General features: G+C 33.0%; 1 protein-coding gene across 2 annotated transcripts in view; it reads left to right on the top strand.

The window, feature by feature from the left end:
• The first annotated feature begins 267 nt into the window (after nucleotides 1–267).
• The window catches only part of su(sable) (suppressor of sable RNA-binding protein), a 29,901-nt gene continuing 17,236 nt past the window's right edge, over nucleotides 268–12,932 (top strand). The window contains exon 1 of one of the 2 annotated variants that reach the window (XM_017619478.1): nucleotides 268–483. The gene's annotated coding sequence lies outside the window, so the exon portion shown is untranslated. The remainder of the gene's footprint in view (nucleotides 484–12,932) is intronic. The other variant, XM_017619483.1, reaches the window with a different exon arrangement.

Below are 12,932 nucleotides of genomic sequence, written 5' to 3'. Positions count from 1 at the left end.
GCTTTATAAAAATAATATGAAGAATTAATTAATATTTTCAATATCAGAAGTTCTTTATCGCGTTGAATTCTATAAGAATTCATTATCAGGTTTAACCGTCATACTGTCTGCCATAATGAACTTAACAGTCAAATGTCAGATTCACTTTGGCAAATATGCATACATAAAAACATATATGTATATGTTAAAGGGCACGATTTTTACCCGCGACTGCCAACGAAAAGCAACACTCACTATTGTGTATTCAGCAGACATGAGCTGAAAAATTCGATGGGATATTCTCGTTTCATTCAAGTTGAAATTGTTGAATTGTTCATTACACATTTGTCATGTCGAAAGTTAAAGCGTAGCACATTTAAAGGAAAATAAAATGCCTTATCTGAGTAATATATAAGGCACTACTATATATCTACCTACAAATAATACTACCTAATTACATAATTAAATGAAAACAACGTACTGGAATAGCGTCAACTCTGAAAAGTAAAAAAATAATGAAAATTGATGATTCAACTTTATAAAATAGCTTCCACTTGAAGTACAAATTATATACATATTTATAAATATGTATGTCTGTTTGTACATATATATGTATATACCTTTTTTTTTACCTAAGCTGATGGCTGCAGAAAAGAAAAAAATGTAATGTGAGAGGAGGGGAAATTTCTGAGAACGCTCTCAGATCTATGTACTTTGTGGCGACTCTCATCCTCGCACATTATCAAGTGTTTCTCTTGCTTCGGTATCGTACCCCGCGAAAACAAAATATATCTTGGTATGTATGTATGTATGCCAGGAAATGGGAATCTCACACGCACACACGATTGGTAGACTTTCTTTGTGTTTGTACAAATTTTTTCCCTGTGCTACCGGCCACTTTTTTGAAAGTAAAAAGGTGGCGTTTTGTTTATGAACGCTGCTGCATATTTTAATCTTGCTGATCTAGAATCTAGATGCTTTTTTATGGACTAATAGTGCTGTAAACGAACTTTTTTTTTAAATCGTAGTAAGGAGAATCACCTTAGTGTTGCCAAGTAACGTCAAAATTCACGCCTTTTCACCAACATTTTTTTTTTTTGTCAAATAAAGTGCATCCGATTCATATTTACATGCATATACATAAATATATATACAGTCAAAAATCCAAATTATCTTAAATTTGATTACGCTATATGTATGAATGTGTAGTTGCTGCTTGACATACACACGTACTGGCACTATGTACAGTATGCTCAAAACATGTCTTGCTTACAGAAAGTGGTTTGCTTTTCATGCTCTTCCCCTTTATAGCTCAGTTCATTTTGCGAGAGGAGAGCACATGCAGATTTCCCCACTCTTAATTTTTTGACGCTGGTGATTCTTGACATATGTGTAGTAAATAAATATATATGTAAATATGAATTTGTATGAAAACAAAATTTGCACTTTAATTTTTTTGTGGTCATGCGGTCACATTTTTCACATAAACTTTGCCATACTTTTTGAATTCAACTTTGGTGCTAATTCCATAGTGTCTTTGTGAATTGAGGTCTGTTAATTATCGATCAATTTGGTTTATAAAATTACAGTGAATACCATTGCGTAAGACGTTATGTGGAGAGAAATTTAAGAAACTGAAAATTTATTTTTATTTTAATTAAAGGGCAGCGAAAAACGAGTCGTACCAATGCGGAAAATATTTTTATCATGACCTTACAATTGGACTTTTTTAGTAAGAGCAAAAAATTCCTAGGTATATTTTTTCAAATGACTCTTGACTTCGATAATTTTCTTTAGATTTTTCCTAAGGAATTTCCAAGATTTCGAGTAGGTATTTCAAAGCTTTTCGTGTTAATGGGGAATTTTGTGGCTCAACGCTACTCTAAAATCGTTCAACATCTCTTTTTAGAGCAAAAAATATCGATATATCTTGCCCATAATTTTATAAATCGGTGTGGTGGTTCACACTTGCCTGGTTATCTGGTTAAAAAGTATTATTCTGTAGTTTATTTTATTGTTGTAAACTGAATAAAAAATATTACCACATAACCAGATAACTAGATAATCGGGCAAGCGTGAAAACCAAAGTATTTTTTTAGTTTTATTAAAAAATCCACACTCGGCATGGTGTCTGGAATGAAAATCACATTTCAAAACCTTTTTCTTATTGAGATTTGGTTGTTTTTAGGTAACCTAAATTTAAAGGTTAAACTTATAGATACATATTCGAGAACCGGCAGCTGAGTTAGTTCAACCACTACTTGGTTTTTTTATATTTTTTAGAATCTGTGTAGGTTTAATTTGTTTATTAATCGACTTCAAAAAAAGGAGGAGGTTATCAATTCGTCGAAATACATACTATGTTACTACATAACTTTGGACGACGTAAACCAATTTCTAATTTTTTTTAAGGAAATTTGGTTTAGATCCGATTATTGGATCATAAAGAAATTAACGGTACTCTTAAACATTTACATATATGAGAATATAAATCGTTTTTTGTTGCTTAAAAATTGTTCAATTTCGTTTAACAGCAGTTGACCTTTTTATTAAAGTGCAATCCATTTTTTATGTCTTGACTTGTTTTTTTATTTTTGTTTGATTTTTTCATGGAAGAAGAAAGTTCAGTGACCTTACTTTGGGCCAATCATTTGATACACCTCATAACTTCGGAACTTGGCATTTGGTATAGGAATAAATGTAACGAAAGTAACCAAAGGGCTATGTGTGGCAGGCTTGTCAAATTGACAATAGAAAAATTACAAAAAGGTCGTTCACACTTTTTTTGAGGACAATTTCTAAGAAAAATCTAATATTTTTAAATCTAAATGTGATTTCTACCTTGAATAAGCTCTGCTTGAAATAGTTTTAAATGGATTTTCTTTGCTGAAAGAGCGTCACAATAAATTAACTTTTTTTTTGTTAAGTATGCAGAAATTACCGCCACCTCTTCTATATTGTACAAAAATGGCATAGCTGTCTCGATTAACAATAGCTAATTAGAAGAAAATGTGTCTTACTTTTTGCCATTAGAGCATATCGTCAAATGAAATGCAAAAAGACGTAACAACATCGTAACTGAAATGGAAAAAGTCGTGACTAATATTTTTTTAAAATTTTTTTTTCATAAAATGATGTGCGAGTTGTAATTCGATGAAATCCATCATACGAATCAAAAACTAAATTTGAAATTTTTTATTAGTTACGACTTTTTGTATTTCAGCGACGATGTTTGTTACGTCTTTTTGCATTTCAGGTGACGATGTGTATGTGCGTACACACATATGTAAACTGTGAACTTTAAAGTCGTTTTTTGTCGAGTTTTTAATTATTTGGATTATGACACTCTTGCAGTAAAGGTCGTTATTCCCCATTTTCAAATATACCTCAGCAAAGAGGCAACACTGGTATGCAAGCGAGCGCTAGAAATGCAGTTTTCCACAATGCCATAAACTGCAGTTCATCAAGAATTGCGAATTGAATTAACAGCTGCAGGTATTGTAAACAAAAGAACCCGAAAATTTGCATGGAGTCGTCAATAAAGAAATTAACTAGCCATCCAGGGCAAGGTTTGCACATGAAAGAGATCTATTTATTTTACGGTCAGGTATACATGTACATATATGCACATGTAAATGTTTGTATGTACATATGTAAATATATACAGCCATACATATGTACATTTGTAAAAACATAACCATCATTTGACTATGCAATTTTTTCACTGTACGTAGATATTTTTGCATTTAGAACAAAGACAAACAAAAATTAAATCCACCTATGTATGTATGTATTTGAACTACATTATTTGAAATCAAAAATTACTAAATTGCTTTTGATCTTTGATATCACTGGTTTACAGCAAAAATGTTCTATGGATGCCCCTATCCAATTCCTATGTAGAATTGCTCGGTGATTCCGGAAATCGAGTTTTTTTTTCTACGCATACGTTTTCGAGATTATTGCAATTTACCGTTATTCAGCTGTAAAAAAAGTGGTTCCACTTAACCACGTACGAACCAATTTCACAATTGCAATAAACACGGCCATCTATGTATGTATATGTACATCTCCTTTCGATAGGCCTGATAGTTTCTGAGAAATTAGTTAACAAAAAAAAAACAAAAACAAAATAGTCGTTATTTTTTATTTTTCCCCTGTTAAAGTGTGATTTTTTTTATTTTTCTCATAAAAAAACGAAAAATCTGGAGTTATTAATTAATTTCTCAGAAACTATCAGCCCTATGGAAAAGATATGTATGCAGGTTCGTATGGAGAGTTTCATTGGCTTTCATTTGCCGTATTTCGTATTACAATTGTTCAATTGCTTAGTAAGAGATACGTGATAAGTGGTACCACTTTTTTTTTTAAGCTGAATAACGGTAAATTGCAAATATCTCGAAAACGTATTCACAAAAAAGAAACTAACTCGATTTTCGGAGTCACAGATTAATTCTACATAGGAATTGGATAATGGCATCTGGAGAACAAAAAGAAAACTAAAACTTGTGATACAGTGTATTTAGAATCTTATAATAAAAAAATTCAAAGATATGTGCTCTTTAAAATTTACCTCATGGAAAATATCGTAAGCACACACCCCGCATTCTTCGCAAGTATGACGTACAAACATAGTATGTATGTATGTATGATACCCATGCGTATCCCCATATAAACATACATGCATGAATTCTTACATATACACTTTCATACAAACATATTTATATCTACGCCTTAAAAATATACTCGTTTATAGTTTACGTACTCGCTGCTCTATGAAAACAATCATTTGCTTTCTATATTTTTATACCTGCATTATTTGTCTTGCCGTGGCGGTCTACCTGGTCGCCTATAATTGATTATATGAACATGTACATATACATATGCATATGTATTTTATTTTGTTGTTTTAGTAATTACGGCAGTGCATTAACAACTTCACTTCAAAATCTAAGCCCCAGTGCCAGTTTTAGGTTTCAGCTGATGGTGTCTTGTGCGCTAGTAACGAACGGAAAGTGGCAGAAGCTTTAATGTTTTTTTTTTGTATATATTTTAATGCAGTCTTTTTTATTTAAGTTTTCCCCATTTTTACATTTTCTAAAGGTAATATTTATTATTTAAATGCGTCTAAACCATACATACATATTTATAGGTTTTGTTTGCAGTAACTTTCTTATGAGTCGGAAAGTGTTTTGTTAATTAGCGAGTAACACTTTGCACAAAAGTAGAGATATCTCTGCACTCGACATACATACATATGTATATATCCATATGTATGTGCTATATAAGTACGGTTACCATCCGTCCTGTATTATACGGGACAGTCCTCTTTTTTGACCCTTTGTCCTGGTAATTTATTTATTTTATACGGGACGTCAAATGTTCTGTATTTCTTTTAATGTCCTGTATTTGTCCCGTATTCGGTGTTCGGTATTTCGACGCCTTCAAAACTCATTAAAATGGCATGCCTATGAACGAGTTCTAAGAGATGTTTGGTACATATATGATACTAATTTTCTCCATAAACAGTTATTATTTCCTAATCTGAATGCCTGTGATTCGAATCGAGGAATACATACAGGGACTAAAATAGAAATTAGGGCTGGACATTTTAGTAAGTTTTGACTATTTTTCCTTAGTTTAGTTATTGTTTATTTTATGAAAGTAAAGCTCATTACCTAACAAAAACCATATAATACCAAATTTTTAACTTTGTGCAAAAAACTATAAAAATTAATTCTGCAAGGTTTCACCAAAATTTCAAACTTTTTAATTAGGATCTTTAGAAAAAAATTTGGTTTGCAGTTTTGTAACTCATTAAAATTTAGTATTATAAAGTGCGAGTGGAAAGGGCTGCTGATTTGCTTCTCTTTTAAAAAAATGGTCGAACTTACTTACTTTGTATGAAAAAAATGCGTAACCGTCAACAAAAAAAAAATTGGCAAAAATTATTGGTAAGCCTTAGCAACTTAAAATTGCACTTTATTATACTAAAATTTAATGATTTTTTTTCATTGAAGAAGGCTTTAAGATCTGTAAGCTGTTGTGGAACAAATTTGCAAAATTATTTTTTGTCCCGTATTCGGCTCTCATAAATATGGTCACCGTATATATAAGCAAACACACACATGTACAGATATGCACTTTCATACCACAGGCTTCATACAAATGTTAAATAGTTTGTAAATAATGCATTATCGACCAAACTGCGGCGTTGTTGCTTTGTGACGGCGCATAAAACAGCTGGAACCACAGACCGAAGTCAGTGATCGATCCCGCTCGCTCCGGTAGTGCGTCCTCCCAAGTCTTGTCGTGGCAAACGCTGCATCGATTTTTCACAAACTCCACTGCAATGCAATTTTCTATTCCCTTTCAATGTGGTTTGCGTCTTGGCTTAGCAGGTGGTGATGATTGCGTTTGCCATTCAGTTATGATGATGTTTATGTATGGCATTTCCTTTTCTCTCACTGACGCAATGCTCATACCGGAACAGCTGTTTTGTGCCGCGTGTGGTGACAAATACATATGTACATATTTTTGATTTTTTTTTTAATGTTGAACAAGTCTATTGTTGCACTTATTTATTTGGGCGAATGGCGTCAAAAATATTGAAGAGTTTGTTGAATGAATGTATGAATTATTTTTTAAAAACTTCTAAGGAATGTGTACTATAAATATTTACCTACATACATACATGCATACACACATATATGTACGCAGATGTGCGACCCCATAGTCAAGGTTTAAAATGTTATTTGTAGGTTTTTTTCTTTCGCGTTTAATGAACGTAGGTACCTATATTTTTTAAAATAATTTATATGCATTTGTTTTATTTGCCATTAACTAAAGCTGTTATGTTTTTTACATATGTATATACATATGTACGTGCTTATTTGAGCTCTTAATAGTTTTAGCTGCCTTGAGGAAACTTGTTTTAATTCTCACTAAAAATAAGAGTTTCACAAATTCAACCAATCGACTTTTTACAATATGAGTTATGTACATACATACATATGTATTTAGTTCCTTTATGATAAGATCCGATGACATAAAAAAAGATGGCTTCGCCACCTCATTCTGCTCTGGATAGCAAGCAAAAAGGCAGGATTCAATTACTATAGAGAATTCAAATTAGAAATTTTGATATTTTCTTCGTTTCTTAGGGAAATTTTGAAGAAATAAGAGTTTTGAAAAAAAAATCCCGCTAAAATACAGGGCTATCCATTTTCTCCTTGTGAAAATAAAGTAAAAAAAAATACTGATGGCCGTTTCTTCAAGTCAGTTTTAAAATTTATCTACCTTTATGTGTCCTGGACGTCACCGTTTGTTTGACCTTTATGGTAATTTTCTGTGAAAAAAACTCGGCCATTACTTCACGTATCTTGTCCTTCAATTACTGTTGTAGATAGGACTGCTCGCACAAACACCGCATAACCCCACAAAATGAAATCCAAAGGCCTTAGATGAAAGGGTCTTGGTGGCCAAGCCACAACTCCGAATCTCGAAATCATACATCCTGCAGTAGAGCCATAACTGTGGCATGTGATCGTATCTTGTTGAAACCACATTTTACCCTAATCAAAATCTTCAAATTCTGGTCAAACAAAAGTCCTTTTTTGGGTCTTTCCTCTTCCTCGAAACAGTGCGACAAACATCTGAACAGTAACGGATTTACATGGGGCGGTTAGACTTTCGGGTAGTAAAATCCTGGATCCGCCACTACATAGGTTATAGTTAGAGGATATAATCATGCAGAAAACTAAATTGGAGATAATTCCTAAGAATTGATTTATGCAAAAAAGTCTACCTATTTTTTTTTGAATTGTGCCCCTTTTGAAGATGGTGCGCGAAATATCAAACGGCGGCAGGGCTTTGCTTTCCCAAGGGCGAGTTGGATGACTCTTTTTACAACATATGTATGTATATGTATATGAACGTTTACAAACATACATATCAATGCAAGGCGAATTAATTGAGGGATTTACAACGGTGTCGTAATTGTCGTGGTGTCGTATGTCGTAAGCTTAAAAAGCTTAAATAAATGTTTAGAGCACTTGAAATGACAACCAACTATTCTTAAACACTGCAAAAATTCATAATATGACTTTGATGGCACTTTGCGAACCCCCTTAATATATTTTTCAGGCGTTTAAATTTTACGACATACAACAATACGACACTTAAGACACCGTTGTGAATACCCCAAATATGTATGTATAAGGTGATAGCAGGAGTGTAAAAACAAAAATTTACATACATACATATATTTTGTTTTAAGTTTGGCGACGTAAACTGTAAAAATCTGTAGAGTGTGTGTGAAAAAGCAAACAAAAATTTGCAATTTGACATTCGAAGCCATGAGGCGAAACACGTACATACATAACAGCTGATTTTATCTAGTAAGACCATCTTATATAAGGTCCAATCCCGTATTCCTCGGACTAAAACTAGTAAAAGTCTCAAAAAATAAAAATTCGCCCAGACCGAGAGAGTTAGTAACACTGAAACGTACAGGATCGCGTTCTAGTAAATAATGGTAGCTTCTGATAACTTCAAAATAACCTCCAAATTTTGGTTGTAAATTTATGCTTATTTTGTATGTAAACACACTCGGCTCACACATGTAAATAACCAAAAATACTTTTATATTCATTGTAATCCAATTAAACAAGTAATTCGGACTAAAAATGGTAACTTCTGAAAGAGAGAGAGAACCGTTTTTACTCTCTTTTTAACCGACTTCACAGAAAGGAGAAGGTTATCAAATTGTCGGAATATTTTATATTCATTTTAAACGACTTCACGAAAAGGAGAAGGTTGTCAATTCGTCTGAATATTTTTTTATGTATGTTACCGCATAACTTTGGACCACGTTAACCGATTTCTATAATTATTTCTCTAAAGGGTGGTCACACACTTTCACAGGTGGTCCCATACTAAATTGGTTTAAATCCGATCATTAAATCATGAAAAAATTAGAGATAACCTCAATTTTTATATGAGAATTGAAGTCGGTTTTGTTTTTTGCTTAAAAATTACTTGTCAATTGTCAGAGAACCGAGTACGGGATCGATTTCCAGTAATATCTGACTAATTCTGACTATGTCTGACTAGTCCCGGACGCGTACGGGATCGCAACCATGGTTGCCACAATTGGTAACTTTTTACCAAAATTGGTAACTTTTAAACGGTTTGGTAACTTGGTAACTTTTATTTCATTTTGGTAACTTATTCAACTAAACATCTATTTGCATTACTATGTAGAAAGCAATGAATTATATTTGGCATGTGCGTAATTATAAAAACCCTTCGAGTTTCAATGGCAGCACTACTGACACTTCTACAAAATTCCGAATCCGAATCTGAGGTCCGTTTGACACGTACACTAAATCATGAAAAACCGAAAAAGTAGCAAAAAAAAAATGCAATTTTCGCAATTCACTCGAAATTTTGTACGAGTCAAATGGACGGTTAAAAGCACCCGCAACTTTTTTTGTGTACCGGTGCCATTATTCCGTGAGTTGCAGGTCCAAATAACGGCACTTTCCGAACGAAAAATTACTCTGAAAATGGACAACGCCGAAACCGGTTTTTCTCCAAACCAAATTTGACAAGGGATGATGGGAAATCGTTCCACATTACCTACCCGGTCGGAAACACCAACGAAAATGAGAATAACGGCACATGCAGTAATTAATTGATAGCAAAATATTTTTTAATAAAAAAATTGTTATAATTGTCAATGGCATTTTCAATCTTGATAATTTATCAAGAGAATAGATTTAAACTTCTGTGCTAGAACTGTGAGTTCTTGATAAATTATCAAAAATTGACAAATTATAAAAATATTGAATTTATTAAATCACAGAAACTGGATGTAAGTATACACACATTTGTTAAGAAATATAGCAGTTTTATTCAGTATATTTTTTTTTCTCAGTGAAGAAGTGAATATTTTTGTAGTGAAGATTTGGTAACTTTTGGTAACTTGGTAACTGGTAGAAAAAAATGTTGGCGAGTGGCAACCATGATCGCAACAAATAATTCAAAAATGCCGCCTTTTATTTTGTTTATTCACGAACATATGTTTGCGGCCAGCTAATTTTCTTACTTGCAAGTAAATGTTCGTAGCTTAATTCATAGAAAAAACTCAAAAATTTTGTTTCTTTTCTTAAATGACTTGAAACTGTGGACTTAAGAATGCGAAGTAGTGATTTTGTGGCATCAACTTCATGATAACCATAACATTTCGCATTATTAAGTAGGTTATTACATAACCTTGGTTAGGTTGTGGTGGTTGCTTTCATCCAAGTCCTGGGTAAACACTTACTCGGGTCTAAGGAGACCCGCTGCGATACCGTTTAATTGGTTCTGTGTTGATTCCGGCTACTTACCTAGAAATATAATCAGTTAATTAGTATGAAAACGCGTTCTAGTACGTCGAGCTCAGAAAGTCGGGAAAAAGTATCGGTGGAGATATCGACGCCTAAGTGTAGCCAGTCCTGAACAATGGCAAACGCAGTGTTCGATGCTCTCGATTTCTTCATCGTCACAACAGCGTCCAAGTAGTTATTGAAATATACTGCAATGGTCTGGCAGTCGGAATCTCAGTTTTAGACACTATGGCTTGGACTATCCGTATATTCGGATATCCCTTCAACTCATTGCTGTTAATATCAGATTTTCTAATCAGATAATCGAATACCCGGATATTAAAACAATCAGATTACAACTCCCAGCCCTAATTATACTCTTTGCTTCAATTTTGACCCGTCGGTACATATTTACGGTATAGTGCAAGTAATTTTCAGAACCGAAACTTTTTTCCATTCCGCTCCTCGGTAGAATTCTTGTGGTGCAGCCGTTTTCAAAGACCAGACAGTGTCGGTGTTGAATAGTCCAGGTGCTCGAAATTTTCTGGGCAGGTGTCCAGAAACTTGGAGTGATCAAATTGCATGGCCTTCCAGTCATGAAAAACATTTGGCCTGATTGCATTACTGCTCGTCCGTCTGCAGCTTAACATAACTGTTAGCATTCTTAATTATCTTTGTGTAGGAATTTATGACATTATGATAACTCATTGTGAACACGCACATCACGCAGTTGAAGAGAGGGCTTTACCAAAACCATTTCATCTTATTAACCGAGTTCTCAAAAAAAGAAAAGAAATTGAGGAAGTTTATCAATTCATCGGAATGTTTTGTTTTATGTACACTCACGGCAAAAGGTATTGACGCAGAGGGTGTTTTTTTAACAATATATGTATGCAAACAATTTTATTTTACTTCTTTCCGCTAATTTTTTATAAAAATATGGTTTATAAAAATATAATTTCTAAACTTTGAGCAAAATGCAGGAGAATTGTAAAATTTTCAACTTTTTAATCAGATTTTTTTGAGTATGTAGCCCAATAAATTCTTGCAAAATGAAGTTCAAGATTTAAGTAGCTAGGACTTACCGTTGATTGTTGGCATTTTTTGCACACATTTTCTTCCACACAAAAAAAAAAATCGAAAATACTTTTTATGGAAAAAATGCGAAGGACCTTAAAAAATTCTCAAAAACCAAGGCGATTTTTTAGAAGTTTCAAACTTGCATTTTTTGTACTAATTTTATGGCAACAAAACTGCATAATTAAAAAAAAAAGTCTGATTAAAAAGTTGAAAACTTGTATGCAAATTTATTAAACTTTCCTGAATTTTACACAAAATTTAAGAATTATATTTTTATGTTTTTATTGTAGTATTACCCATATTTTTACAAAAAAAAAAACAGATATAGCGGAAAAATTAAAAATATCAATTGTTGCATATACATACATCTTCCTCGGACTAAAACTAGTAAAACTGTCAAAAAATAAAAAATTCGCTTAGAGCGAGAGAGTAACATTGAAAAGTACGGGATCGCTTTCTAGTAAAAGATAGTAACTTCTGTCAATTTCAACATAACCTCCAAATTTTGGTTGTAAATTTTTGCTTATTTTGTATGTAAACACACTCAGCTCACACATGTAAATAACCAAAAATACTTTCAAATTTATTAGAATCCACTTAAACATGTAATTAAATACTTTTCAATACGAATTAGCAGAGTGCACTTCTCTTTTGTTTACAATTTGGTTGCCAAACACACTACAGCTGATCGTTTGATACATTTACCAGAATTTACCAGCAAAAAATCTTGACTAAAACTGGTAACTTCTTACAGAGAGAGGACCTTATTTGCTCTCTTTTTTGTCCTCTCAATAGTCAGAGAACCGGGATCGATTTCCAGTAAAATCTGACAAATTCTGACTATTCCGGACTCGTACGGGACCGCAACTATAGTATGCAAGAATGATAGAATACAAGATTGCGCCTATCAGAGAAGATTTTTGAGAATAATTTTTGTGAGACGTCACACTGGTGCAACTGCGAGAGAGAAATGCCAAAACGAGAGCAAGAATGGAAGAAGAAGACGAAATATTGCAAGAAAAACGTAAACAAGCTGCACAAGTGTGACGTCATACAAACAGCGATCCGACCGAGATGGGATTTTCGGGATTTGTAATTTGCACTGATGGCAATAATAGAAACTCCTTTTCTTGACCAGTATTGGCTATATTTCTTTTTTTATTTAATAATTAATAATTTTTAAAAATGTCTAGCATTATACACTGCCTTCAAAAGAGTCACAAGTCAAAATAATACGTTCATCAGAAAATGCGAAAAACTAAAAAAGCATGTGCTAAATCATATGGGCAAGGGCGACTTTACCTTAGGTTTTTTTAACAAATTATAACAAACATTTGCTTCAAAGTCTGACGTCAGTAATTCTAAAATGATAAAAAAATTCAGAGAAATGTGCTTAGAGAAAAAGTATGGGCATCAAATTAAAGAGGAAATCCTGTAGAATTTAAACAGATTCAAGTTTTTGGTGCAGAAGGACTAGTAAGTATTGAAAATGTACTTTTA

This window comes from Rhagoletis zephyria, unplaced genomic scaffold, assembly GCF_001687245.7.
Source record: "Rhagoletis zephyria isolate East Lansing unplaced genomic scaffold, Rhagoletis_zephyria_1.1 Rzeph_scaffold_00036, whole genome shotgun sequence".
Classification (NCBI taxonomy): domain Eukaryota; kingdom Metazoa; phylum Arthropoda; class Insecta; order Diptera; family Tephritidae; genus Rhagoletis; species Rhagoletis zephyria.
Note: the sequence above shows the minus strand (reverse complement) of the source record. Positions and strands in the feature narration are given on the sequence as shown.